Raw genomic sequence first — 27,677 nt, 5'->3', positions numbered from 1 at the left:
CCAATTTTTCTACTGTACCATTCTGTCTATCATCTTCCCTTTGACATATGGCTCCCAGGATTCGAATCTCCCTGATTTTTCCCTACAGCATTTGGAAATAGAGCTTAATCATGCAGGTTATGACTGTAGGGAGTCTTTTCTGAAAGAAGACCCCCTAACAGGGAAACTAAATAGAAAGACTAGAAAGTGGATGTCAGGGAGACATTTGAGTTTGGTGCTTTGGACCAAACCATCTTTCAAGACTCATCTTAAATCCTCTTTCCTTTGACAAGCCTTCCCTCACCACCCCAGACTCTACCCATCTCCCCCTGCACTGCTCTGATTTAGGAGAGAGTGACTGTGCTATAGACTTAGCAATTAATCATACCTGCTCTATCATACCTGCTATAACATGTGACAGCTATTGTACTATTGCCTTAAACTGATATTTTACTCTGGCCTTAAAATTGATCTTTGTGCATGTGCATTTTCCCCCAATGAGATTATAAGCACCTTGAGGACAGAGATTTTGTCATAGACATATCTTAAATCCTTCCTTCCTCCCTAATACCTAGCGCAATTCTGTCCACATAGTAAAGGCTCAACAAATGTTTTCTAGTTCCATATAAAAGACCCTGCAAGGATTTCTGAACCAAAAATATGATAGAAATCAAATAAATTAGTTTGAGGAGCAGGTGATTTAGATTTATTACTTATGGTGGAATGCAAAAATTGCCACAATCGTTTAAAGCAATTCTTATCAAGAGGCAGAGTCTATTTCCCCCCTCCTTGATTCTGGGCTGGCCTTGTGATTTGTTTTGACCAGTTGACTGTAGTGAGCATAATGTTGTGTGAGGTCTGAGCCCAGGCATCAAGAACTCAGCAGAAGAACTGCACAGCTGAGACCAGCCCAAATCACAAACCCACAGGACGGTGAGTTAAATAAATTTTTTTTTTTTAAATTATAAATCACTAAGTTTTGGGATGATACGTTACGCTCCAAAAGCTAACTGATGCAGGATCTTCTTTAATTATCAGGATAAGCCCATGAGATGTATGTTAGCATCCTACTTTATGAGTTAGGAAGCAAGCATTCAGGAGCAATATGATGTGGAATGATCATAATTAGCGTCTTTCAGAGCCGTTGTTAGTGTCTTTTAGCAAATGTTACCTGGATGGGGAAACATATCAGGAGGCACATGTCTCAGCAGGCACTGGTCTGTCTGATGGGGAGGGGGACAAAGGAGTGTTTGTTGGCAGGAGTCAGGAAAAGTTCAGACCATGGAGAGTTCAACAATGTGTTGAAGGAACAGGCAAGACAGAGCTTGAGGGCTCTTGGGTCCATGCGTTCAGGCTGAAACGATGTAACTTGGGAGTCTATAAAGAGGGAAATGATAACAGCAGTGACTAATAAATTCACTGAACATTTCTCATGTGCCAGAAGCTGTGCTATGTCTCTAATCTTCACAAATGTCCTAGGTGAGGCTGAGATAAATTAAATAGGTCATATAACTTGTAAGTGATTAAATTGCCATCGAAACGTAAATGTGTCTAACTCCAAAGGGAAATAACAAACAGCCAAAAAAAAAATGCCCCTTTCATTATATTTTTTGGTCTGTAACATCAATTTCTTCCTAAGTTTCAACAAACCGAATGGGCACCTATATGTCATTGCAGGCAAAACTCTTCGGGTGCCTTGGAACAAAGCCATACACAGCTGAAAACTCATGACTTGTCCCATATTGGGCGTGGAAGGGTGGTTTCTCCAGTTTGATAAGATCAGGAGGGCCTCTCTGAGACATGCTTTTGTGATAACATTATCTGGCTTAACAGGAGTTCTACAAACAGGGCCCCTTTGAAGGGAACTGTCCCTTCTGCTTTTGAAGTAGGGTGACCACAGCCCTCGAGCAGAGACCTTCAGATATCCTCAGGCGGTGGTTTCATCCAGACTAAACTAGCTACAAACCCTTCCACTTATCTAATAGTTGATGCACTGTGCACACATATATCTTGTTGAATTGAGTAGCACAGCTTTGTGGCATTCACTGGGCAGCATGTGTGATTCCCATTTTATAAATGAGAAAACTGAGACTCAGAAGTTAACTGACATGCTCAAGGTCGTAAAGTTAATCTGTGGTTGAGCTAGGACTGGACTTGGTCTGTTTGACTCCGCCTCCCATGTTCTTGACTGAATCAACTCAAAAGCATTCCCTATGTATGAGGCATAGGGAGTACAGAGATGTTTTAGGCTGGGCTCCTACACCCAATAATAGCACATGTCTGCTCTAAATGCTTTACTTAGAGTAACTAATTTAATTCTCTTAACAACCCTACGAGGGAGTACACTTTTTACTCTTGTTTTATGTGTAGGAAAATAGAGATACAAAGCAGTGGAACAGATTTGGGGTTCACATACAGGCAGTCTAGACATGGAGGCCTCTGACTTAGCCACAGCACCCCACTGTCCCTATGCTCAGGGAAGCTACTAGGGAGAGGAGTGAGATGCTGAATAACAAGGAGATCTATGATAGCCTGGTAACAGCAGGCCATGCCTGCTTGGGTTCAAATACTTGGCCAAGTGCTTAAAACTGTTTGGTCTTGGGTAAGTTTTTGTGTGTGTGTGTGTATCAGCTTTTCATCTGTAAAATGAGATTTTGCTATTGCTCACTTCATAGAGAGGTATTATGAGAATGTAATGATTATGTGTGTATTTGTGTGTATGTGCATGCATATGTTCAAGTGTGTGTCTATACGTGTGTAGTTGAGAATAATCCCTGATCCTCCAGTTAGTATGATTTGAGTATTTGCAATCATCGTCATTACAAGGCCATGAAGTGATCTAATTTCCAGACACATAGCACACACAAGAGTCACAGATTCTGAGAAGAGGGAGAACTTATTGTCAGCAGGAATGGTCAGGACAGGCTTCAGTGAGGAGGTAAGATGTTAAGTGGATCTCGAAGGTTAGAATCACAGACTTGGGAGTTGACGGGACTTCAGCATTCCTGCAATCATACGACTTTATCTCATAGAGGAAATCTAGGACCACAAGGGAGAGGTGATCGTGCCATGTTTATCCAGCTAGTTGGGGGCAGGGCCTTGACTGGAACCCAGGTCTCCTCCAAACGATGCCTGTCTGAATTTTTCTGGGCTAGATAAATTAGAAACCCTGCATCCCCAGTCCATACTGGTGCTCCCTCTTGTAGTCCTCACTCCAGTCTAAGTACTCTTTATTACCTTTCCTCTGCCATCCCTTTGGGAGAAATGCAAGTGAGCAACGAATGTGACAGTGATAGGAAAGACCTTCTACAGAAGCAAGGGACTTGATAATCTATCAACTGTTTCTGGGTAAAAACCATGAATATGTATTGAGCACCTACTCTGAGGTGCTCACTAAATTTTCTCAATCTCCACAGTAACTGCTATCATCCTTTGCATAGATAAAAAACCAAAAGGCTTAGTTTTGTGGTATCTTAGTTTTGGTAATTTTCCCAAGATCTCACAAAAAGAAAATGTTTGAGCCAGGATCCGAACAATGGTCTATAAGATTCTTCTATCCACCCACTCACTCATGCACACACCCATCCATACACACACCCATTCATGCACACACTCATCTACCCACCCATCATCCATCTGTCTTTCTGTTCACTCATCTTTCCATCCAAGAAACCTTTACTGAGAGTGTGTTCCATGTAAGGCAGTGTGCTTTGTGGAATGGAGCTAAGGAGATACAGATCCCCTGTCCTCATAGAGCTGAGTGGGGCCTCCTCGAGGGTACTGTTGGGATAGTGTTAGGGAGGAGAGTGATGAGGAAATGGTTTATGTGGAAACTGGGTACTTGGGAAGACCATGACAAAAGGATCAGTGGATTGCTCCCCCACTCCTGCTTCTAAGGTTGCAGATGAGTGCCCAGCTGGCCAGCTGGCCACTGGCATAGTCTGCCTCTTTGTGTAAAAACTAGTGGAATCACATATGTGCTGCTCCCAGATGCAGTCTCGGCACCAGCACCTTCCAAGCAGGAGGTTCTGTCATGGTGCTGCCTGCCAAGCCTTGTCCAGAGGACTGAGGCCACTTGGCCGGTTGCACTGGGTCCTGTGCCTGTGCAGAGACTGTCTCACCACAGCGGCTGGGGGCGGCAGGGAAGGGCAAGAGCTTCTTTGTGTGTGTGTGTGTGTGTGTGTGTGTTTAAGCTGGAACAAGCCCTTTTTCACTGCGCTCTGTACTTGAGATATTTCACTGAGTGGGAGACAAAGAGGCTTTGTGTGCTCTTCAAAGTGCTCTCTGCTGACTGTGATACACATCCAGGAAAAACCCAGACCAAAGCCATGAAGTCACCCCAAGTTCAAACCCAAAATGCAATTTGCAGTGGTTAGAAATGACAAAGGATGGGTGGTAGGATCCAGAGAATAAAACAGTGAAACCCAATGGACCTTAAATAGATCTGAGGGCACTGATTTGATTATTTTGGATGAAATCTTTTAAGAAAATTGTGCCAGATTCTTCACAGAAAATTTGGTAGAGCCTATATTTCATCACTGGCCTAGCAAAGGTAAGACCCACTTTAATTTTCTTGGACTATTATTGTTTTTATTCTTAGGCTGTATGTTAGGGAGAAGAGCAGGGAGGTAGTTTGTCAGATGTTGTTCTTTCCTTGTTAAGCTTCACCTGTTCTTAAGAGCAACTTGCACTTTGTCAGCCACAGAATAGTGCCTGCCATTCAGGCTAGTGTTTTAGATATAATTGAATTGCTGGGACGCGTTAAACATCACAGGGTTTTTAGCGGAGAAATAATTTAATGATGTGGCCTTTAGGATTGTTAATTAGCACTGTCTGTATGAACATGTAACAATAACACCACCTACCGTAAAAGCGAATGTTCTACACTTCAGAACACTCATTTCTTTAGGGCTTCCCGCAGAGAAGCAGTCATTAACTCTTTTTTTGACAAATGCTTTTAGACATGCTCTGTAGGGCCGTGAATTCACCCTTCCCTCCAATCCTGAATCCTTCTCTGCATTTATCCACAAGGCAAGCTGGCAAACAGGGAAACAAGGAGAACTGTGTGCTCAGCCCTCCAGAGTGGCACAGATTATGAGGAGGTGATGGTCCTTCCCTGCCAAGATCCTGAGACACTGTCACTCCGGAATCCACAAAGAGATTCAGGCAAGGATGTGGGAAAGTTGGAGCCCTGCACGCTGTTGGTGGGAATGCCAAATGGTGCAGCTGCTATGGAAAACAGTATGGAGGTTCCTCAAAAAATTAAAAATAGAATTACCATATGATCCAGCAATCCCACAGGGTATTTATCCAAAAGAATTGAAACGAGGATCTTGAAGAGATATTAGCACTCCCATGTTCATTGCAGCACTATTCACAATAGCCAAGATGTAGAAACAAACTAAATATCCAACAACAGATGAATGGATAAAGAAAATGTGGAACACACACACACACACACACACACACACCCACAATATTACTTAGCCTTAAAAAAGAAACTCTAAAATATGTGACAACATGGATGAATCTTGAGGACATTATACTAAATGAAATAAACCAGTCAGAGAAAGACAAAACTGCATGATTCCACTTACGTAAGGTATCTAAAATTGCCAAATTCTTAGAATCAAAGAGTGGAATGGTGGTTGCCGGGAGCTAGGTGGAGTGGGAGATGAACAGTTGTTAATCAATGGGCATGCAGGTTTAGTTAAGCAAGATGAATGAGCTCTAGAGATCTGCTGTACAACACTTTACCTATGGTCAATAATACTGTATTGTGCACTTACAATTTTGCTAAGAAGGTGGCCCTCATGTTATGTGTTCTTACAAAGTTTAAAAAGAAAAAATTAATGGGATTGATTCACTGGATGAGAGGCTGTTGGCTTGCATCCTGCCTGCCCTGCTGAAGGGAAAGGTCAGGGACTGGTTTCTCTGCTGGAGTTCAGGTGGGTCTGTCTGAGCCATGGGTCTGGAGGAGGCCTGCATAGGCAGCACGCCACAGGTTTCTCTGGCTTCTTGAGAACAGAGCCTGATAATGATGGAGAGATGAGAGCTTCCCACTCCTTCTTCTATTTACATTAGAACAGCCAAGTGTTTCTTCAACCATCCACCATTCCCTTATGTCACGTGTCTTCTGAAGACACTTTACCTCTTCAGTGAGTCAAGAGCAGCAGAATGAAGGTATTTGAACACTAGATTGTGTCTTGTTCTTCCATCAGCCAAACTTTTCCCTAGCCACGTTCTAGGCCTTGATGCCTCCAATGAAAATCCAGCTGTGGAAACCTCACCTTCCAACATCTCACTCTCTGGCCACAGTCCCCTGTCCTGCTACCTCTCTTAGTCTTCTCTTCTCACAGCCTTGTCTGGCCTCTGGTCCAGAGATGGCAGATGCCTAGTGTGATTGTTGCCACTCTTCCCAGCTCACTGAGAACCTCATAGACTGATCATGCTGCTCTCCTATTAAACCCAGAGATTGCTTTGGAATCCTCAGCATAGGTTCCATCAACTGGAATTGATGCGTGAGATGAAAACTATTTGCCATTCCAGCTCCATCTCCTTGATCCACTTTCTCTCAGCCCATCAGGCAGGACAGACTCTACACACTTGCATTTGAACTCTTCATGACACCCCTCCCCTTCCCTTGCACACACACATGCTGTGTCTGTCCAATGATGTGTTCTCTCCACTCTCTCCACTCTCATGCCCAGAGCGCTAAGTATTGTTGGAGTATTTTGCATTATGATGTGTACTTAATGCCACAAAAAATGTGTGGTTTCTACTTCGGAACTGTCTTTTATTTGTTCTTTATTTGTATCTCCTTGCATTTCCCAGAGAAGCCCTCCAGAGCCTATCTTGCCTTTTCAGTCCCCCAAACCACACTGCCTCCCCTCCTTGTCTGTCAACTTCACCTCCTATTTCCCTGAGAAAACTGGCAGAGGCTCCCTGTGCCTCCGCCCCTGCCTCATCCCCCACCCTCTGCCCACATGCACCCTGTCTCTCCCTTTCAGAATCTTTGTTATCTTTCTGCCTAGAGTGCTGTGGCCTCCCTCTTCTTTCTCCTGAGATGTTCCTTTTTCTTCCACACTCAGCAAAGGGTCATTTCCTTGACAAAACCTTCCTTTGCTAACTGACCCTCACCACAGGCAGGCTGGGAAGTTCCCTCTTCTCTCTTCCCTCCATATCTCATACATACCTGTATTAAGGTATTAATTCCAAGGAATTGTCATCTCTCTCTCTTCTAGTCTACTTTTCATCCCTGACTCTAACAGTGTCTGGAATAGGGGAATGATTCAAGTTGTATGTATTGAGTGAATGAATGAATGCATTGGGGAATTGAGGCAGCAAATAGATTTTGTCCATCTCCCAGAATTAGTCATCCCCTCATCCTTCCTGTTAAATTTCACCATCCGTACTTCTCTTTTTACAAATGATATTTATCATTTTCTATCATTGGTGTACTTATCTATGTACAAGTCTTATCATCCCTACCACACTGCAGCTTCCTTGAGAGAGTTATCTAGATTGAAATCAACTATGTGTCTCCCAAAACACAGGAAGTCACACGTGTTGTTTTTTCAATATTTGTTGGATGAATAATTCTTAAGTTGTCCTTGTATTACTTAGAATAAGGGTCCAATGCAGGCTTGTTGAATTAAACTGAATTTAATCCTTTGTCATAGACATGCTGATGTGGTTTGTTGTGTCCCTACCCAAATCTCATCTTGAATTGTAGTTCCCGTAGTACCCACATGGAGGTGTGGGAGGGACCCAGTGAGAGGTAATTGAATCTTGGGGATAGTTACCCACATGCTTCTCTTCTCGTGATAGTGAGTTCTCACAAGATCTGGTGGTTTTATAAGGGGCTTTTCCCCAATTTGCTCGACACATGCCCTTCCTGCCATCATGTGAAAAAGGACGTGTTTGCTTCCCCTTCCACCATGATTATAAGTTTCTTGAGGCCTCCTCAGCCGTGCAGAACTGTGAGTCAATTAAACCTCTTTCCTTTATAAATTACCCGATCTCAGGCAATCCTTTATAGCAGCATGAGAATGGACCAATACAGTAAATTGATACCAGGTAGTGGGGTGCTGCTGTAAAGATACTTGAAAATGTGGAGGCAACTTTAGAGCTGGGTAACAGGCAGAGGGTGGAAGAGTTTGGAGGACTCAGAAGAAGACAAGAAGATGTGGGAAAGTTTGGAACTTCCTAGAGACCCGTTGAATGGCTTTGACCAAAATGCTGATAGTGATATGGACAATGAAGTCCAGGTTGAGGTGGTCTCAGATGGAGATGAGAAATTTATTGGGAACTTGAAAAATAGTAATTCTTGCTATCCTTTAGTAAAGAGACTGGTGGCATTTTGCCTCTGCCCTAGAGATCTGCAGAGTTTTGAACCTGAGAGAGACAATTTAAGGTATCAGTGAAAGAAATTTTTTAAGCAGCAAGGTGCTCAAGAGGTGACTTGGGGCTGGGCACGGTGGCTCATGCCTGTAATCCCAGTACTTTGGGAAGCTGAGTTGGGCAGATTACTGGAGGTCAGGAATTCTGAGACCAGCCTGGCCAACATGGTGAAACCCTGTCTCTTTGAAAAATATAAAAATTGGCCGGGTGCGGTGGCTCAAGCCTGTAATCCCAGCACTTTGGGAGGCCGAGACGGGCGGATCACGAGGTCAGGAGATCGAGACCATCCTGGCGAACACAGTGAAACCCCGTCTCTACTAAAAATACAAAAAACTAGCGGGCGAGGTGGTGGGCGCCTGTAGTCCCAGCTACTCGGGAGGCTGAGGCAGGAGAATGGCGTAAACCCGGGAGGCGGAGCTTGCAGTGAGCTGAGATCCGGCCACTGCACTCCAGCCTGGGCGACAGAGCAAGACTCCGTCTCAACAAAAAAAAAAAAAAAAAAGAAAAATATAAAAATTAACTGGGTGTGGGCTGGGTGTGGTGGCTCATGCCTGTAATCCCAGCACTTTGGAAGGCCGAGGCAGGCAGATCATGAGGTCAAGAGATCGAGATCATTCTGGCCAACATGGTGAAACCCTGTCTCTATTAAAAATACAAAGATTAGCTGGGCATGGTGGCGCACACCTGTAGTCAGTCCCAGCTACTGAGGAGGATGAGGCAGGAGAATTACTTGAACCTGGGAGGCAGAGGTTGCAGTGAGCTGAGATTGTGCCACTGCACTTCAGACTGGTGACAGAGCGAGACTCCATCTCAAAAAAAAAAAATTAGCTGGGTGTTTTGGTGCACACTTGTAATCCCAGCTGCTTGGGAGGCTGAGGCAGGAGAATTGCTTGAGCCTGGGAGGCAGAGGTTGCAGTGAGCCGAGATTGTGCCACTGCACTCCAGCCTGGGTGACAGAGTGAGACTCCATCTTGAAAAAATAAAATAAAATAAATAAATAAAAGGTGTGACTTGAATGTGGTTAAAAGCATTCAGTTTTATGTATTCACAAATATTGTTTGGAAATGGAATTTATGTTTAAGAAGGAAGCAGAACATAAAAGTTTGGAAAATTTGCAGGCTGACAATGTGATAGGAAAGAAAAATCCATTTTCTGAGGAAAAATTCAAGCTGGCTGCAGAAATTTGCATAAGTAATGAGGAGCCAACTGTTAATTACCAAGACAATGGGAAAAATGTCTCCAGGACATGTCAGAGACTTTCACAGCAGTCCCTCCAATCACAGGCCAGGGGCCTAGGAGGAATAAATGGTTTCCTGGGCTGAGCCCAAGGCCTTGCTTCTTTGTGTGATCTCAGGACTTGATGCCCTACATCCCAGGCATGGCTAAAAGGGGCCAAGATACAGCTGGGACTGTGGCTTCAGAAGGTGTAAGCTTCTAACCTCAGCAGTTTCCATGTGGTATTGAGCCTGTAGGTACACAGAAGTCAAGCACTGAGGCTTGGGAACCACTCCCTAGAATTCAGAGGATGTATGGAAATGCCTGGATGTCCAGGCAGAAGTTTGCGGCAGGGACAGAGCCCTCATGGAGAACCTCTGCTAGGGCAGTGTGGAAGGGAAATGTGGGGTTGGATCTCCTATACACAGTCCCTACTGGGGACTAGTGGAGTTATGGGAAGAGAGCCACTGTCCTACAGATCCCCAGAATGGTAGATCTGCTGACAGCTTGCACCATGCACCTGAAAAAGCTTCAGACACTCACTGGCAGCCCATGAAAGGAGCTGGGAGGAGGGCTGTACCTTGAAAAGCCACAGGGGCGGAGCTGCCCAAGGCTGTATGAGCCCACCTCTTGCTGGATTTTGGACTTGCATGGAGCCTGTAGCCCCTTCATTTTTGCCAATTTCTTCCATTTGGAACAGGCATATCTACCTAATGCTTGTATCCCCATTGTATCTAGGAAGTAACTAACTTGTTTTTTATTTTACAGGCTCATAGGTGGAAGGGACTTTCCTTGTCTTAGATGAGACTTTTGACTTGGACTTTTGGGTTAATGCTGGAATGAGTTAAGACTTTAGGGGACTGTTGGGAAGGCATATTTATGTTTTGAAATGATATGAGGACATGAGATTTGGGAGGGACTGGAGATAAATGATATGGTTTGTCTCTGCCCTCATCCAAATCTCACCTTGAGTTGTAGTTCCCATAATCCCCGTGTGTTGTGGGAGGGACCCAGTGGGAGGTAATTCAGTCATGGGGGTGGTTACCCCATGCTGCTGTTTAGTGAGTGAGTTCTCAAGAGTTCTGATAGTTTTATAAGGGACTTTTCCCCCTTTTACTTGGCACTTTTCCTTCCTGCCATCATGTGAGGAGGGATGTGCTTCCTTCCCCTTCCACCATGATTGTAAGTTTCCTGAGGCCTTCCCAGCCATGCAGAACTGTGAGTCAGTTTAAACCTTTTTCTTTATAAATTACCCAGTATTGGCAGTCCTTTATAGCAGTGTGAGAACAGACTAATACATATGCCTAAATATCTAAAAAGACTTGAAAACTGACTGAATTGTTAAGTTCATGAGGGCAAGGATGGTGTGCCTATCTTGTTTAATATTGTTCCTAGCACAATGACAAATACTAAAAAGTATTTGTTGATGAAATAATGGATTTATTTTACCCTACCCTTAGGAAGTAGCAAACTCAGGTAGCTGAGAATAATTCTAGAACCACTTTTTATGATGTTCTCTAGACTGGACAGCATTTTTTCCCTGAGTACAACTAACAAACCAAATGTCAGGAGGGGAGGTTGTCATAAGTCTTTCACTCCCTTCCTTCATTCATTTGATGAATAAAATTCCTTTTCATTTAGGATAGAGGTAGAATTTCTTTGATCCTGAGACTCTGGCATAGTCTTTGAGTGCCCAGAATCACTAGCTCAGACTGACAGACATGTTATCTTTCCTGCTTAAACACTTTTCTTAATAGATGGCGTCTGGTGCCCTTAAACTCAAGTGCATTCCCACATGAGAGAGTGGCCATATTTCAGCTGTAGTGATGGGGTGGGCAGTGCTCTGTCAGATCAATTATGTACAAGACTCATCTTCTCTAAGGTTCTCTTAATTTTTTTTTCTCCTGACAGTTCATCTTGTGCCCAACCTTCTGTCTCCCCCAGTCAGACCTGAAGACGATTGCATGCCACTGGCTGTCTTCCCTCCTGAGAACATGACACAAAGAAATGCTCCCTGTCAAGTTCTTCATTATCCTTCTGATGAATTTCCCCTGATTTAAACAAGTTGGTGGTAGACAGACCTTTCTTGCATTTTCACAGATGTGCCAGGAGGAAACCCATCGTCTCTCAGTTGCCTTTAAATATATGAGGTAGTATCTCATTGTGACCTCAGTTTTCTTCTAGTTCACCTCATTTTCTATTTCTTCTGAAGTAGTAATGCCACTTTGACCACAGTGAACGGGGCAAATCGCCCCTGGGGCTGTTTAGAAGAGCAGGGAGTTCTCTGCCAGTGGCTTCTCTCTTCTGTCTGGGTCAGCCTGGGCAGTGGTCAGGGGAGCTGTCTGGCTTCCTAGCAGGCGTCGTTGTTTGTGAAACTTTGTAAAACCCTCTCCTGGGGTGTGCAGAGGAGGTGACGGCATCACATTCTGTTATTTCAGTGAAGTTTTTGTAGTCTGACTTGGCAGAAGCCAGTCAAAACATAATGAAAGCAGCTGGCAGGGGGTACCATGCGGAAGTATCAGAAAGGCAGCAGCTCCTGTCCACTTCCAAAAGTGCAAAGTGGCAAGTGAGGTCAGCAGTTTTCCCAATTACATTCAGGATGTGGCTACTTCTTCATGTAGCTCACTTATACCTGATCTGAGCCAACATTATTGCTTCATCTGAAGTCCTGCAGGCCTCCCCTCTTGTCTCCCTGCATCCTCTTGTCCCCTCCAAACAGCAGTTAAAATTACCTTTTTAAAATGCAAATCATTGAAAATATTTCAAATGCTTCCATGGCTTCCTCTCTTAATTAGAATGAAATCCAATTTCTTGTGATGGCCTGCCAGGCCCCCGAGACTTCACTGCCCCTCCTTTCAGGCCTCCTCTTCTACCATTCCCTCACTCATCACTGCAGCCTCCTCCTTTTCTGTGGAGGCACCAAGTCCATTCCTGTCTTATGGCCTTGGCACTCGCTATGTCTCCTGCCTAGAAGGTGTTTCAACCAAACCTTTGCAAGGTTAGTACCTTCTTGTCCTTGAAACCTCAGCTTATAGGCAACTTTCTCAGGTGAAACCTACCTGACCACCCAATATAATGCAGACTTGCCCGTTTTGCCCTGGTTTATTTTCTTCATTGTACTTCCCTCTTGCAGGACTCTTCTTATTTATCTTATATTTTCATCTATTATTATCTGCTGTCTTCAAAAGAAATTATTCCCATGACAGCCTTTTTTGATCATCACTTCGTATGTCCTCAGGGTTAAAAAAAATGCTTGCGGTACAGTCGGAGCTTAATAGGTATTTGTTGAACATTTGAATGAATGGGTGTAGTCTTTGCATTCTTTTGTGTCTTCTTAGACTACCACCTGTGTTTTTCATTTATACTTTCTTTAAGATGTAGTTGATTAGAGTTTAGGACCTGGGTTCTGATAACTGTGTGTTCAGGGTCCCATTTTGCTGCATGCTAACTGAAGAACCCTTGGGCAAGTTAACGCTCCAGGCCTCAGTTGACTGATATCTACAATGGGGATAATAATCACAGGGCCAACTTCTAAACTGGTTGTGGAGAACAAATGGTGTACTACTTGATTGACACCTGACACACAGCAATTGCTGATTAAAAATAAAAATTTGGCCAATTTATGCAGGGTAGAGTGTATTCAACTCAAAGCCTTGAGAGGAAAAATAGAGGCCTACAGAAAATTTTTAATCATAGACCTTGGTGCTAGAGTTATCTGTATTGTTTTTTAAAATTTATTTTATTACAGGGTCTCACTGTGTCACCCAGGCTGGAGCACAGTGGTGCAACCATGGCTCCCTGCAACCTTGAGCTCTTGGGCTCAAGCAATCCTCCCACTTCAGCCTCCTGAGCAGCTAGGACTACAGGTGCATGCCATTATGCCCAGCTAATTTGTGTGTGTGTGTGTGTATTTTTGGTAGAGACAGGATTTTACCATGTTGCCCAGGCTGGTCTTGGCCTTCTGGGCTCAAGTGGTCCTCCCGCCTCAGTCCCCCAAAATGCTGAGATGGCAGGCCACCATTTGAGTGTCTTCTTTACTTTTTGTTTCCTTCTTTGTAATGTGAAGAAAATTATACACTCCTTGTAGGGTTGAGGTGAAGATTAGAGGTCATCCTTACCAAAAGGCCAAACTGGTGCCTGGTTTTGGGGGCAGTAAGCAGCAGCCACTCTGACTGTGTCCTCGCTTCCTGGGTGGTGAGGTTTGCAGTGTGGAGAGGAAGAGAAGGGAAGCAGACAATCTAGCAATCTGTGGAAATTCTTTTTGAACGCTTTGATAAGCTCAGGCCCAAGGGCTGTCTCATTTGACTTCCTCTTACTCACCTTCCTGTCTGGTTGGCAGTCACCAGGCTGGAGGCCATGCCGTGGCCCCTCACTGGTGGGTCAGTATGTTTTATTTCCCCTCAGTCCTCTCTAATGAAAAGCACTCGCATCCAGTAAATCTTTCCTTTGCTCTTATTAAAGCACTTGATGTTGGTTATTGAGGTCTGTTCCAAGCTAGGTGAGAATCAATAAGGCGATCCACTTAATCACTTCAGCAATCAACAAGCTATTTTCTTAGCTTGCACTCTGGCCACTGCTTGCAGAAATCTAGGGGCTTATTAGGCCCTTGTAACCCAGGGAGCTGCCTGGAGATTTTCCCTTTCATTTCCCTCCTCCCTGTCAACCTCATGGAGTCCCAAGTGTTCTGAAACAGCCCTGCCCTCTGCTTGGTCTCAGGGCTGTGTTGGGTAAGATAATGACAAGCCTGTGCTTCTATTTGTACTCTTGCCATTAAGGGCTCCAACTGTGTCTGGGCTGTGGGCAGTCGATAACCTGATTACAGATGGTCTCGTTTTGGCCATTGTGGCTTTGCACACCTGGGCAGGGCAACTACTTAGAATGAGGGTGACCCTATTCCTACTGGGCCCAGCCTTTCTCCCACTTCAGTATTCAAATTTCACTATCACCGGGAAACTCCCAGGAAAAGGATCAGTCATTTGCTCCTTGTAATGTTTTGAACATAGGTTTACTCTAAGGCATGCTGTACGATATTCGAGCTCTGTCTTGTTTTCCAGACAGCCTGTGATCTCCTTAAAGACTAGAGCTGTGTCTTAGTCATCTCTGCATTATCAAGACCACCCCAATGCCTGACCTGCAGGAGCTCAGTTGCACTTATTGAAAAGAAAGAAGGAAGGAAGAACAATAAAAAGGAAAGAATGAATTTTTTTAATAGTCCTGGAAAACAGCATGGTTTCAAGTCCTGGCATTACCAATAATTGCTGGGTGACCTTAGGCAAGATAAAGAATTTGTTTCAGACTCAATTTCCTTATCTGTCAGTGAATTAGATAATCCCCCAAATTCTTTCCAGCTCAAACATTTTGTAATCTTATGCCTGTAAATCTATGGTTACCAACTCTTTCACACCCAGAGCCACTGTATATAACAAGTATTTTGAAATCTCCTTTTGCTAACGTGAAATGAAATGATTCAATATTACAACATACCTTCATCCAATTAGGAAAAAAAATACTCTAACTGTAATTTAAAGGGGAAATAAAAGGAAAACAATTTATGATAAAATAATACATATTCCTTTATGTAAAAGTATGGCTAGTACCAGAAGATATGATGAAGGAGTCAGAACCTCACACTACTCTGTTGAATCACTTTGAATGATGTGACAGTTACAAATGCAGAGTGATGCAGGTAGGTTACTTTGGTGCCTCATATGCCACAAGAAGTACTGATGTCATTACAGTTCTAAACTAGCAACACACAACATTTCCAGAATTGACATGGTAGTCATATTCCTGGAAAATTCAAGATACGTAAAGCAAAGGTAGATTTTAAGCTCAGATAATTAAAAAAACAGGCTTTTCAGCCATATAAATATCTGTGGAACATTCAAAAGCTCTCTGAGAAGCAGAAAGATTCTTCATAGTTCAGAACTGTCCCTGCCATTGAAGATCTCTAGAATCCTTGGCTCCTGCCCACTATGAACCAGCAAGAGCCTCCTTGTACCAACCAAGAACCTGCCCACCTACCAAATATTAAAAATGCTATCCACAAGGTGGTATCATTTCTTCCAGGAGCTAGTGCTCTAAGCTTTAAAATGTTCTGTGCAGAGCAGGCTTCAAGGATGAACAATCTGTGTAGTCATCAGGGCTCCCTGCTCTTTGAAGGATCATGTGCTTGAATGCTCTGTTGTTACTCTCCTGAATTTCTTAATGATTTTTGAATAAGGGTCCTTATGTGTTCATTTTACAGCAGGCCCTGCAAATTATATAGCCAGTCCTGGCTATGTATTATGACAGGATTGCTGTATTCCTAAGCATCTGAGAGATGTTTAGTGTTGAAATGACTAGTTTCCTTTGCCTAATAGTGCTTTCTTTTAATTAGCTAGGATATCCTTAATTACTTTAATTAATTAATTTGTTCATTTATTAAACTAATACACATTGAGCTTCTGTTATACACCAGGTAGACTCTGGAGTCAGAAGACCTGAACCGCGATCCTGAAAGAGCTTACAAATTCTTGGATTCTCTGACTTTAACATGGAATTATTAATAATAACTCTCTTTACTTATTGTACAGAATAAGTGTGAATTTAAAAAGATATAGCATTTGGAAGTAAATTGTACACTATGACATAAATGTCAGTTGCTAATTTTATTATTGTGCTACTCTTTTTATCTTTGAAGTAAAGTTTTCTACTTTTCTTCATTTAGATATCATGGAACATGATGCTCTTGGCAGGACACCAAATATCAACTTTCCTACAAAAATCAGAAAACAGAGTAATTGGGTTCAGCAAAATCTTTCAATTTGGGTGTTACTAGTGTAGACTTCATGATAACTCAAAATAATTTTATCAAATTTAAAAAAAGATATGTTAAATTGAGTTTGTCACATAATCATGGAAGTTTTGGGCTGATATAGACTTCAAAAAATTATCCAGTGCTTAAATCTGCTATAATATCCCTACTGAGTATTTACAGAACCAGCTTTGGTTAATTCCTGTGATGTGTCCTTTGGAAGCATGTGTGCCCTATGCTAGGAATGTTTAAAAAAGCAAGTCAGTACCTTTGTATGTGAATTACAAATTATTCTCATCCACTCATTAGAGCAGGGCAGGGCAGCATGCCTTCTACTAGGCAATACTTACTTAATTTAGTTGTATTTTATAGTAACAAAATTTCTCTGAAAAGATATACTTTATAATTCACACTTTTCACAAATTCAGCTCACCCCAAACACCTAATTTTTTAATAGTAAGGTATTACCATATTATGAAGAAATTTAAAATGTAGGGAGTGACTTTCACAAGTATTAGAATCTACTCGGATATAGTTCGTTGGTTCGGAGATTATTAAGCAGCAACAATTTGTGCTTGGGAGGGAGATGAAAGCTAGTCTTGCCTTAATTTGTTGGAGTCATGGGCTGAGTCACAGTAAGGTCCGGGCACAGGGTCATGTCAAGGCATGATCCTAACTCTGTTATCTACAGGAAGAGAAAGGGCCATTATACTTTGAGACTGGGATTCTTTCCTTTGTAGTAGCTTTATGAAAATAGAATTGAGAAGAGTCGCATTTTCGTATGGACTGCTGGCTGTATATGGTTTGTACGTGAGAATTTGAAAATGGATATCTTTTGATAACGTTAAGAAAATGACAGATTTTATTTAGCTGGTTTTATATGCAAACCTACTTATATGCATATAGATGTGTGAGCGAACACATGTGTGTTTGTAACAGGAGGCATGAAGAGGTGAAACAGTTATACCCTTTGATAATACCAGGTGTGATGGGCTATTGAATGGTTTCCTATTGGAAGGACTCAAGCACCTTGCAAGCAGAAAGTGACTCTCCCTGTCCAAAGGGGTGTGAAACTTCTCCCACTGCTGAACCTCACAGGATAGAGAAACGATACAGCTCCCTGAAAGAGTGGAGTGGCAGGGGGTTCTGGTTAGGGAACAGGGAGCTACAGGAAAATGCTGAAGGTGTTTTCAGAGTATGTTGGTGGGAATCCGAGTTTTCCCTAGAAATAAATTATTTAACGCTTGGAACCTAGTATTTAAAGACTGAGTTCTAAGAAAGTGTGCAGGCAAAGACTAAGGGCTGTGAAGCAAGAAATGAGCATTCCTGTGTGGAAAGCTTGGGACAGAAGACTCGGGGGCCACAGGAAACACAGAGAGACTGTTCTGTAGCCTCATTAGTTGCACGATTCTTCAACAAACCCGCACCAGACTCACCGCGGAACGCATTAAAAAAATGCTAATTCCTCAGCCCTACTTCAGATCTGGTGATTTTGGAATATGTGGTTTTAAGCAAGCTTCCTGGATGATTTTTAGTCACACTGAAGGCTGAGAATGAGGAGGAATGGAATAATCATTGGTGTAGTGCCTGTCTGCTCTCTGTCTTCTATGAGAACAAGGACCGGGTCTTGTTCTGCAATGTTTCTCCGGCACCTCTTTCAGCCCATCGACCATCAAAACCATTCAATAAATAGTTTTTGAATAATTAGATGAATGAATGAATAAAAGGAACTATAAACTGATATGATAGCCCACTCCATACCTTTTATAATTCTTTGTCTTTTGATAGTAAAGGCCACAGGTTCTAGTTCGTATTTAAGAACGGGGTTAGACATTTTCAACAAAATCCATTTAATGTTTTAAAAAATCCTGCCTCTAAGAGCTTTAAAGTATTGTTATATATAGGTATCTTGATTAGGTGGATTCTTGCTGATTATTACAGTACAGATGCTGGCGCTAAGAGCGGGGAACTCCAGGAGTGTGCAATGTTAAGAATTCTTTGTTAATGAAATTTGTTTCTGTCTGCTGTCTATTGCACACCTAGCTAGAGGGATTTCGGGAAAACATGTATGAACTTACAGTTAAAATCTGGAAGAAAGAGTTCAAAGACAGAGCACATCATATTGTGGTGGTTTGAACATCTTTCAACTCCCTCCCTGTTATGCAACTGAAGGATACAGTGGAGCTGCAACCTAACCCCAAACCCTTCTTCCCCAGACAGAGGATTTTTTCATAAAATCCACTCAGGCCCTTCTTCTCATGTTCTCCATACACTTCTCACCAGAAAAAAGAAATCATTCATATCTAACAAAGGGTCTTGGATTCTTCAGATAGTTTCCATTATAAGTTTTTGGCACCGTTATTACTCTCAGCTCAAGTTACCTTTCTGATCCCTCTTCTTTCATCTGCTGAAAATGGATTATTTCCTTATTAGCTCGAAACCCTTACTGTTCACTGGAAGCAGGCCTGTGTATGAACAATGCTACCCCGGCATATTCCTGAAGTTCCCCGGTTGTTCAGAAACTTGCCCTTAAAGCAAGCTTTCCTGAGAGTGGAATGACAGTGTCTTTTCAGGAAAGGGCTGCTATCACCAGAAAACTTTCTAGACCCTTGCCTTGAGAAAGCTGAGCGCTGCCAACAAGTGCGGGAAACCATAACAAAGTATTTTCTGTGAAGGAGATGTCTTATGGGTTGGCTCCATTTCGGGTTCATGGGTCTAAGAGGCACAATGAAGAGACTTGGAAGTCCTTCCTATACAGCTTCAGCCAGAGATTTTCCACTTTGAACTATTTCATCATGGAAATTCAACTTCTTGGTTCATTTGGAAAAAAAAGATCTACTTCCTAAATATTTTAGAAATCACTTTATAGATTATCTCAAATTTGAAATATTTTCTGAGGTTCTTTACCAGGGATCATGGATATTATTCAAGGATATTTGAATTTAGATGAGAAAATAAATTATGCCTTTATGTTCACTAATCTCTAAAAGAAATTTATCATGTCTACTAATTATGATGGAGAGCAATAATATTAGCAATGGAGAGTCACAGTAATATTAGCAAAAACCAGGACTTTGTCATCACTAGAAATCACAGATATCTTCATATCATATTGCAGTTGTTGAAGATGTCTTGGAACATTATTTACATTTACCACTACCTTGAAATTCTGGTAAATATTAATCCCTCTAATAGAGCTTGCTTTGTGATGCATGAATACAGAAGCACTATTCTTGCTATAGCACACTATTTGAAATATTTTGATACATGGATTTGATAGCTATCTATTTGATAATGTGTATATATTTGATCACAACATACATAGTAACTTTAGTTGCTCAATGCACTTTCTTCTTTTATGTGTTTAAAATACTACTCTGAAAAGAGATCCATGATTCACCAGACTGTTAAATGGGTCCATAGCATAAAGAAGTTCAGAACCCCTGAAAGCAACTCAGGGTCTGCATTTTGTGGTTGTGGTAGCTAATGAGTTGTGAGAAGTAAAAAGAGTCCTTGACTTGAAATCAAGAGGTCTGTGTTTGAGTCTCAGCTCTGCCACTTAACAGCTAAAGAGCAAGTCATGGGCTGCTTTGAGCTCCAGTTTCCTTACTGTTATAGGGAAATAGAAACAATGGCCACCTTGCGGGGTAATTGGCAGGGTGAGATCAACAGCTTAGGATCTCTTTGTCTCTGGTCTCCCTAACTCAATTTTTAAACATCATACACATGTATGCATTTTTCTTTTGAAATAGAGTCCTGATGATATTATTCCACCCCTGCCTATTGGATGTAGTCCAGCACCTCAGCCCAGCACAAAGTTCTGGAACCTTGTCCAATAGTGCTCCCCACTCAACCACTTCAGCCATAAGAAGCTTTTTATCATTTCCTTATCACATCATCCTTTTCCTTCCCTTAAGAACCTTGTCCATTCAGTTGCCTGTCCTTGGAATAACTGTTCCAGCTTTTCCATTCAGAAAATGTACACTCAAATCGTGCCCTTCTCTCTGCAGCTCTTCCCCTGGTTCTCTCAGCAGACTCCCTCTTCCTCAGTGCTCCCAGGGACATGCTCTAGTCCTCTGTTATAACATTTGACACCCGCTTATATTAATTCGTTTTTACCATGTTTGATTCTCTCATTCTCATTTATATTATGATTTTTTTTTCAAGCTTGGGATATGAAGCTGCATTAGGGAGAAAGCTTGCACAGCTTAAAAAACACATTGATATTATCATCACATTGACTGGATGTTGGTCATTGTATTACTTTTATTTTGGAATTCCAGATATCATGAAAGGATTTGAGGGTTTTTTTTGTTTTTGTTTTTTTTTGTGTGTGAATCCAAAGATGGCATTTACAAAAGATGGAGAAGCAGTTCCCTACTGAGGGACAGGCATACAAAAGGCAGATGACAACACATGTGAGCATTTCCCATGTGCGTTCTGGGGAGGCACAAGCAGTGGGGCCTTGACTGGGGGTGGGCATCTTCCTTCAGAAGTTTCAAAAAGCCTTTCTCTCTCTCCTTCTTTTTCAGCCCATAGAGTTCCCAGGGAAGAATGAACCCAGATTCTTGACCTGCAGAAGTGGTGTACTGCCTGGAGAAGTCACTGGCTGGCAACCGTGCTATTCTGTCTGTCCACCTAACTGTGGGCTCCCAGATCACCACTGCTATGGGTAGGGGGCTGTGGGGTGGGCCTGCTCGGGGTGACAGACTAGCTGTGCTCCCATAGCAGAGGTGGGAGAAGGAAATCACATCAGGTGTGCAGCTATGTCGTGCCAGGCACTGTGCTGTGTATTGCACACATCTCAAACTAAATGTGTAAGGTATTTTTTTACATATTACAAATAAAGGAACTGGGCTCAGAAAAGCTGCATTATTTGCCCAAATTGCAGCAGATTTGAATCCAGGTTAATCTGACTCCACAACCCATGTTCTTTTCACTACATTCCCATATCCTTGTTCCCTATACTGTCCTCACTGGTCAAGGTGAGCTTGGTCTTCCACAAACAGGCTAGAAAAGTATGCTTACTTATCTTTAACTTTATGCTTTTAAACTAATTCTTAACAAATCTTCTCTGGATAAGTCAAAGACAATGGGAATGTGTATTTCTAATACATTAATTATACTACATTATTGGTTTACATAATGCCATCACTTTGTCATCTTCTTTGACACAATATCCCCCTCCCCTCTAGTTTATAAATGAGGACGTTGAGGCACAAAATGGTTAAGTGACTTGCCCAAGGGGGAGATTTGTCCAATCATAAAGATGGGCCTGAAATTTTTCTACTTTGCATTCTGACTTGAAAGGCAGGAAACATATGCTCAAGAGGGAGATCTCACAAAATTTCATGTCAGATCGTGCTCTCGCTAATTTAATCCTGTCATGCCTGGTTATATCCCTTTGGAAAAACCACCACCAATGCTTTCTCTTTTGATATATTTACACTAAAAATATTCCCTGTACAAACCACCTCACTCTTTCACAAGAAGCTGACTTGGCCCTCTCCCCTGAAGTGGGTTGCACATCCACCTGGCCCACCCCCTGAGCTCACTCTAGCTCCCTTCCAGTTGGAATTTATTCAGAGCCTCCCTTTCTAGGAGGAAGCAAGGAGGGGGCCGTTATCTTTGTGGACTCGGGTCCCCCTGGACCCTTTGTCCTTGTGGTCATGTTTCAAACAGAGTTGAGGGCTCCCCAAAGGGGAAAAATTATTTAAGTTTTGTAAATGCTGCCCTCCGAAAACCACTCCACATAAATGTTTCATGGCTTAGCCTCTGTGAGGCCAGAGCTGGAACATTCAGCTGTGAGGGTGTTTATATTTGTGGAACTCTCTTGAACATTTGCTGCGGGTTTTAAACAGCTGCTATGCTGAAGCTCTGGGGATAGGAAGATCATGAATATTCAGGTGAAGCCACCAGAATGAACAGCCGTTAATAGAATAAATGCCTAAACAGTTGTGTAAGGCTTATTAAGACCTATTGGGGCTGAGATAATAAATTCCCACTCTGACATGTTGCAACTACTGTCGCTTAAACACTTTGGACCACCTCTTCTGAACTGAAGGAAAAAATGATGTTAGTTCTCTGCGCGAACACAAAGAAACACCTGGAAGCCTTGGCAAGGGGATGAGATTTGGCAGAGATCTTTCCGTATACCGATGCATCCTCAGGAAAATGATGTGCCATTCATTGTTCCTGTTGTCAAGGTTATCGCAGTCGACTCCAGGCTGGAACGGGCATTGCTCTTGCACAGAAGAAAGTCTGTCCTGACTCCCTCAGAGTGCCTCAACATCAACTGAGAGCCACCGTGAACCTCTGGGGCACTGAGCCTGGCCACCAGCATCTGCACCCCAGCCCATATGGCCTGGGCCTCTCCCTTGGTAAGCCTCTTCCAACAGGGTATCAGAGGAACCAAATACACAATTACACTGAACACTTGCTTTTCATTCGCTTGCTCCATAATCCATAGCAGGGAACACAATGCAAAGATTGCAAATGTAAAAGTGATCTTTCCAAGTGGCAACACCTAGTGTGTTAAAAAGTCCATTGCAGACTGGGTTTGTAAGGTGCACGCTGTAAACGTGGGGAATGTGGGAAACAGTAGAGAGGGACTGTTTTCTCCTTTGGATGTTAGCTGTCACATTGCTTTAGGCTGAGCCAGACTCCTCGGTTCTGGCTCCCACAGTCACAAAGCATTAACCAAGGGTATACAGGGGAACTCACCCAGGTTCACACCTAGAGAAGACTCAGTAATATTTGATCAGCAACCTGCTGTCAATTTAGATAAACAGCATTTGACTTCAAATAAAGGTAACTAACTCAATGAAGGAAGCCTGTGCATAGAAGGCAATGTTTGCTTCTCCCAAGTTGTCAGGGAGAGCCTGCCCACCCTAGCAGCGGTCGCTGGTCGCTGATTCTCCCCACCCCTGAAGACATGATGGGGTCCTGCCAAAGACTCTGAGCCATCAGAATTCTAGAAGAGACAAACTCACAGCAAAGAAATATGCATGTCTCAGTGTGGCTTGGGAGGAGGAGTAGATTTTAGAGTGATGCTGATGTAGGTTTGAATTGTGCTCTGCCACTCAAGGTCTGAGTGTCCGAAAGCAAATTATTCCACTTCTGTGAGGTATAGCTGTCTTGCCTGTAACACAGGCATTATTCAAGCCACCTGGTTGAGGAGCTGGCTAGTGGTCGGCACTCCGTTAGTGTGTTTATTCATTTATTCACATGAATCATGAACAGTTATTCATTAGTTTGTTTACTTCCCTTCCTCCTCGTTCTTTCTACCAGTGACCTGAACAGGGTATGGTATTAAAAATTCCCTTGCAATGCAGAGATTAGCTTTTTTCGTATGCAGTTTCAGATGTCTCCATGCCTTTAATGGACTGGATAAATCAGAGATTTGCCTAAAAGTCAGGCACATGTAAGGGGACAAAACTTATATGCCCCTTTCCTTCAGCCCTCCATACTCTACTCTCCATCCATTATCGGTTACCTGGTTATCAATATAAGAACCAAATCTGTTTCAGAACCTTCTGTGTCATGGTGAAAGTTCCAGAGGAAAGAACAGATGGAATAAATTAATTAGTCAAAACATGCTTACCTGGTAGAGCACTTATTTCCAGGAGTGGTCAAAGGGTAGTGGAACATGCAAGGGAAAAGGAAGCAGAAGTCTTTCAAAGAGCCCAAAGGCTAGTGCTGGGCATCATTCTTTATTTTGAATAAAGATGTATAGTTTTCGTTCCCATTAGCAAATAAGTCAGGAGGGGTCTGACAGTCATTGTTTTTCCAGAGATGGGTCAGAAAGTGACCCTGCAAATCTGTCCAAACGGTAACACTCTTTCAGAAGGGGGATGGGTAGGAGAGCCTTTAATGTGATCTCGATGGAGCTGATCAGACACTCGTCTGTAATGATGCCTCCTGGCAGGAGCTCGCATGGGGTTGGCTGGACAGCTGCCTTGGGAAAGCTCCTGGTAAAGCCTGCTTGCTTGGCCAACAGCAGGGGCCCAGCTGATCAGAGCCCAGATTGTACTGCTCTCTTTCTCTCCTTTTTTCCTCCTCTCTATCACGGGCTAATACTTATTTCATCACGTCCCTGCTCCCTGTCCTTGGCACCCTTCAATGTTGACTGTCACTCCCGGGGTTCTGATTTGAAAAGTTCCACTCCAGGATGGAGGACTGTAAGAATGCCACACTGTTATTTTTATCACACAACAGGTGTGTACTCTAGGCAAACTTACACAGAGTAGAAGGCCCCTCAAAACCCCAGATTGTGGATTTAATATACTAAAAATAGCTGTCCTCCCACCTCGATTCCATCCCAGGTCTCTTTGTCACATGAATTCACTCTCACCATCTCTCCTTCCCTCTGAACTTGAACAAACAGCAAACAACACATGCTTTTTATTGTTATTCTGGAGAAGAAGAGCTGTTTCCAATGAAAGCCTATGCCAAGCAGAGTCCCTCTTTTTCCAAGAGGTTTTGGGAATGAGTGAACCTATTTTCAGCCAACAAGGAGGAAAATAAATGCCAAATGGAGGTTGCTTCATAGATAACCAATGCAGGAAGGGACCTGAGAGATCATGGCCTCTGACCAGCCAATGCAGGTGAGGAAATTTGGGGCCCAGAGGTTAAAAGATCGTCCCATTGTTAGGGAGGATAGGAGAGAGCCAATGCTCCCACTGGGAATAATAATGAGGATAAATTACGTTTACTGAAGCCTTTGTTTTAGATGCAGGCTTTCTGTCATTAATCCTTAACAACCTTCTCATATTCAGGCGAGGAAACACCACTGCAGGTGGGAAGTTAGGTAACTTACCCAGGGCTACACAGATAGTGAGCGGCAGAGCTAGGACACGTGCTTGGGCCAGTTTGGTTTCAAGGCTGATTGCTTCACCACAACTCACCCTCCACCACCTCCCATCGCTCCCCACTTGCAAGAAGTCACTGAGTCCAGAAGACATCCAAAGATTCTGTACTTGCTCTCAAGTGGAAATAATTGGATCAAACTTCCCATATGAAGTTGCCCAGTTTTCCTGGGCAGAGCCAGAGTAGGGGAAGTAGGGACATAGATCTCCTGTGCTGAACCTTAGCAAGCAAGCCTATGGCATTTGCTTAATCTCTTGCCATCTTACTTTGCAGTTGTGATTAGAGGTAATTTTAAATATGTCCCAGATGTGACTAGAGGGTAGTGAGCAGGTCTCCAGCATGGGAGAGCTGGGCCATGTGTGCCCCAGCACCTTGGGCTGGCTCAGGAAGTGGGTCTATCAGCTGAAAGGTAACAAACTTCCTTTTCCCTCTGGCCAGAGGAACCACAAGGTGGAATGGGGGAGGGGCCTGCAGCTGGCTTGAGTTGAGTGGCTGGGAGGAGAGGGCAGCTCCCAAAGGAAAAGCAGCCTGATGTTCTGTCTCCGTGCGGTCTGCTGGGGTATGCATGGGTTTTAAAGTCAGGTAGATTTGGGCCTGCCACTTTACACCTATAGCTGGTAAAAAGTTTTAATTCCTCTAAGCCTCAGCATTCTCATCTGTAAAATGGAGATCTTTATTTGCCTTATAGGGCTGTTTTGAGCATTAGAGAGAAAGTATGCAAAGAATCAGGAATAGAAAATGTTGGCTATTATGTTAGTATTTTTGGGCAGGAACGATAATGAAATCAACAGTTTTTAGATTTGTATTTTTCTCCAGCTCTCTCTCTTTCTGTTCAACAGCTCTCAAATTTTAAAGAGAACAGATCCCAAGGAATACTCTTAGGTTTCCTGAGTAGGGTTGATGGCTAGGGGTGCCAGTTTCTTTATCGAAAGAGAGCTATGGGGCATGGTAGCAGCGGCTACAGGAGAGGAATGGGTGTAGAGAAGTAGCAGGAAAGAGGAGAGAGGGAGGAGCAGCAATACAGAAAGGTGCTTTGGGGAACCAGAAAGATTTCCAAGAATGAGTTAGAGGAGGTTGTGCTTTATAATATAAAGTGGGAACCTTCTCCTCTATCTCCATGAAGAAACTTTTGGTAAAACCTACATTATGCTTCAATGCTTTCAGAGTATGCTTTGTGATACCTGTTGCTAACAGGCTCCAGGATACGAGTGGCTCAAAGTGACTCAGTTATACTTAAACTCCATTCAACAATCTGTGTGCTGGGAAGGGTTACTCTTTATTTGTTGGCTAGTGCCTGGAGTGATCAGCTGAACTGACAACATAGGTGCCATTATCAACTGGCAGGGGGGACTGGCCTTTGGCTTTCAAAGAGCTTTTTTCCCCTTGGTAAACTCCATGAATGGGATGATATTGGTGGTGGTATGTATAGGTATGTATTGATGAAGTTCAATCTTGGGCATTTGAATCTGGAATCTTTGAAAAACTTCAAGGAAGGGTCAGCATTTTTCTTTCTTTCTTTTCTTTTCTTTTCTTTTTTTTTGAGACACAGTCTCACCCTGTCTCCCAGGCTGGAGAGCAGTGGCGCGATCTCAGCTCTCTGCAACCTCTGCCTCCTGGGGTCAAGGGATTGTCCTGCATTTTTAAAGATGTCTTCCTCAGCGGTATATATTGGGTTAAGGTGTGTGAAGAAGGAAGAACTCATGGGAGCTTTTTTGGTCCTGTAGTATGCAACAGATGAGAGTCCTGGTTGTCTGAGAGTAATGATAATCAGTGGATCCTACCCTCTGGGGTCTTAGAAGGAGGCCCACACAAGGTGGGGAGTGGAGAGAGAGTGCCCAGGCTAGGAGTCTCAGCTCCCCCACTCTCTTGTGACTATTGCCAAGTCATTCAGCTTCTCAGGTCCCTCTGCTGTAAAGGATATCAACAGTGACTACCAAACTGGGTCCTTGGGAAGATTTAGTAGGTTATCATGAAAGTGCATTGTTAACTACAAAGTGCTACATGAATATACAGTTTACAATGATAAGGCTCTGGACTCAACCTTGACTCTGATGCTTTCTACTTAGGTGACCCTGCACACCATCTGTGACCTCTCTGAGCCTCAGTTTCTTTGAAGGAAAGGAGGGGCAGCAACACAAACTCTGCTGAGTTGTCGTGAGGATCAGAAGAGCAATATTGGCAAATGTGTTTCATAAATGATACAGTACCATAACTGAAAAAGTCTCCTGCAACTGCTTTTACTGCTTACAAATTTTAGTATCAATGTCATGTAGATTAAAAGAAAAATGGAGCCCTTATATTAAATACTGCAGAGGGCACACAGCCTTTTAATGCCTTCTAACACTCATTTCCAGTAAGGGGATGACTGTAAGCCTTTCTGAAATGAAACACTCTTCCATAGCATTTTATTTGAACC

General features: G+C 43.0%; 1 long non-coding RNA gene across 1 annotated transcript; it reads left to right on the top strand.

The window, feature by feature from the left end:
- The first annotated feature begins 20,930 nt into the window (after window positions 1-20,930).
- Window positions 20,931-27,468, top strand: LOC117092000. Its single transcript, XR_004440596.1, has 3 exons — window positions 20,931-21,065; window positions 22,600-22,773; window positions 27,328-27,468. It is a non-coding gene; the product is annotated as an uncharacterized LOC117092000 (long non-coding RNA).
- Window positions 27,469-27,677: the final 209 nt, after the last annotated feature.

Source organism: Trachypithecus francoisi, unplaced genomic scaffold (assembly GCF_009764315.1).
Source record: "Trachypithecus francoisi isolate TF-2019V2 unplaced genomic scaffold, Tfra_2.0 Lachesis_group12, whole genome shotgun sequence".
NCBI lineage: Eukaryota > Metazoa > Chordata > Mammalia > Primates > Cercopithecidae > Trachypithecus > Trachypithecus francoisi.
Note: the sequence above shows the minus strand (reverse complement) of the source record. Positions and strands in the feature narration are given on the sequence as shown.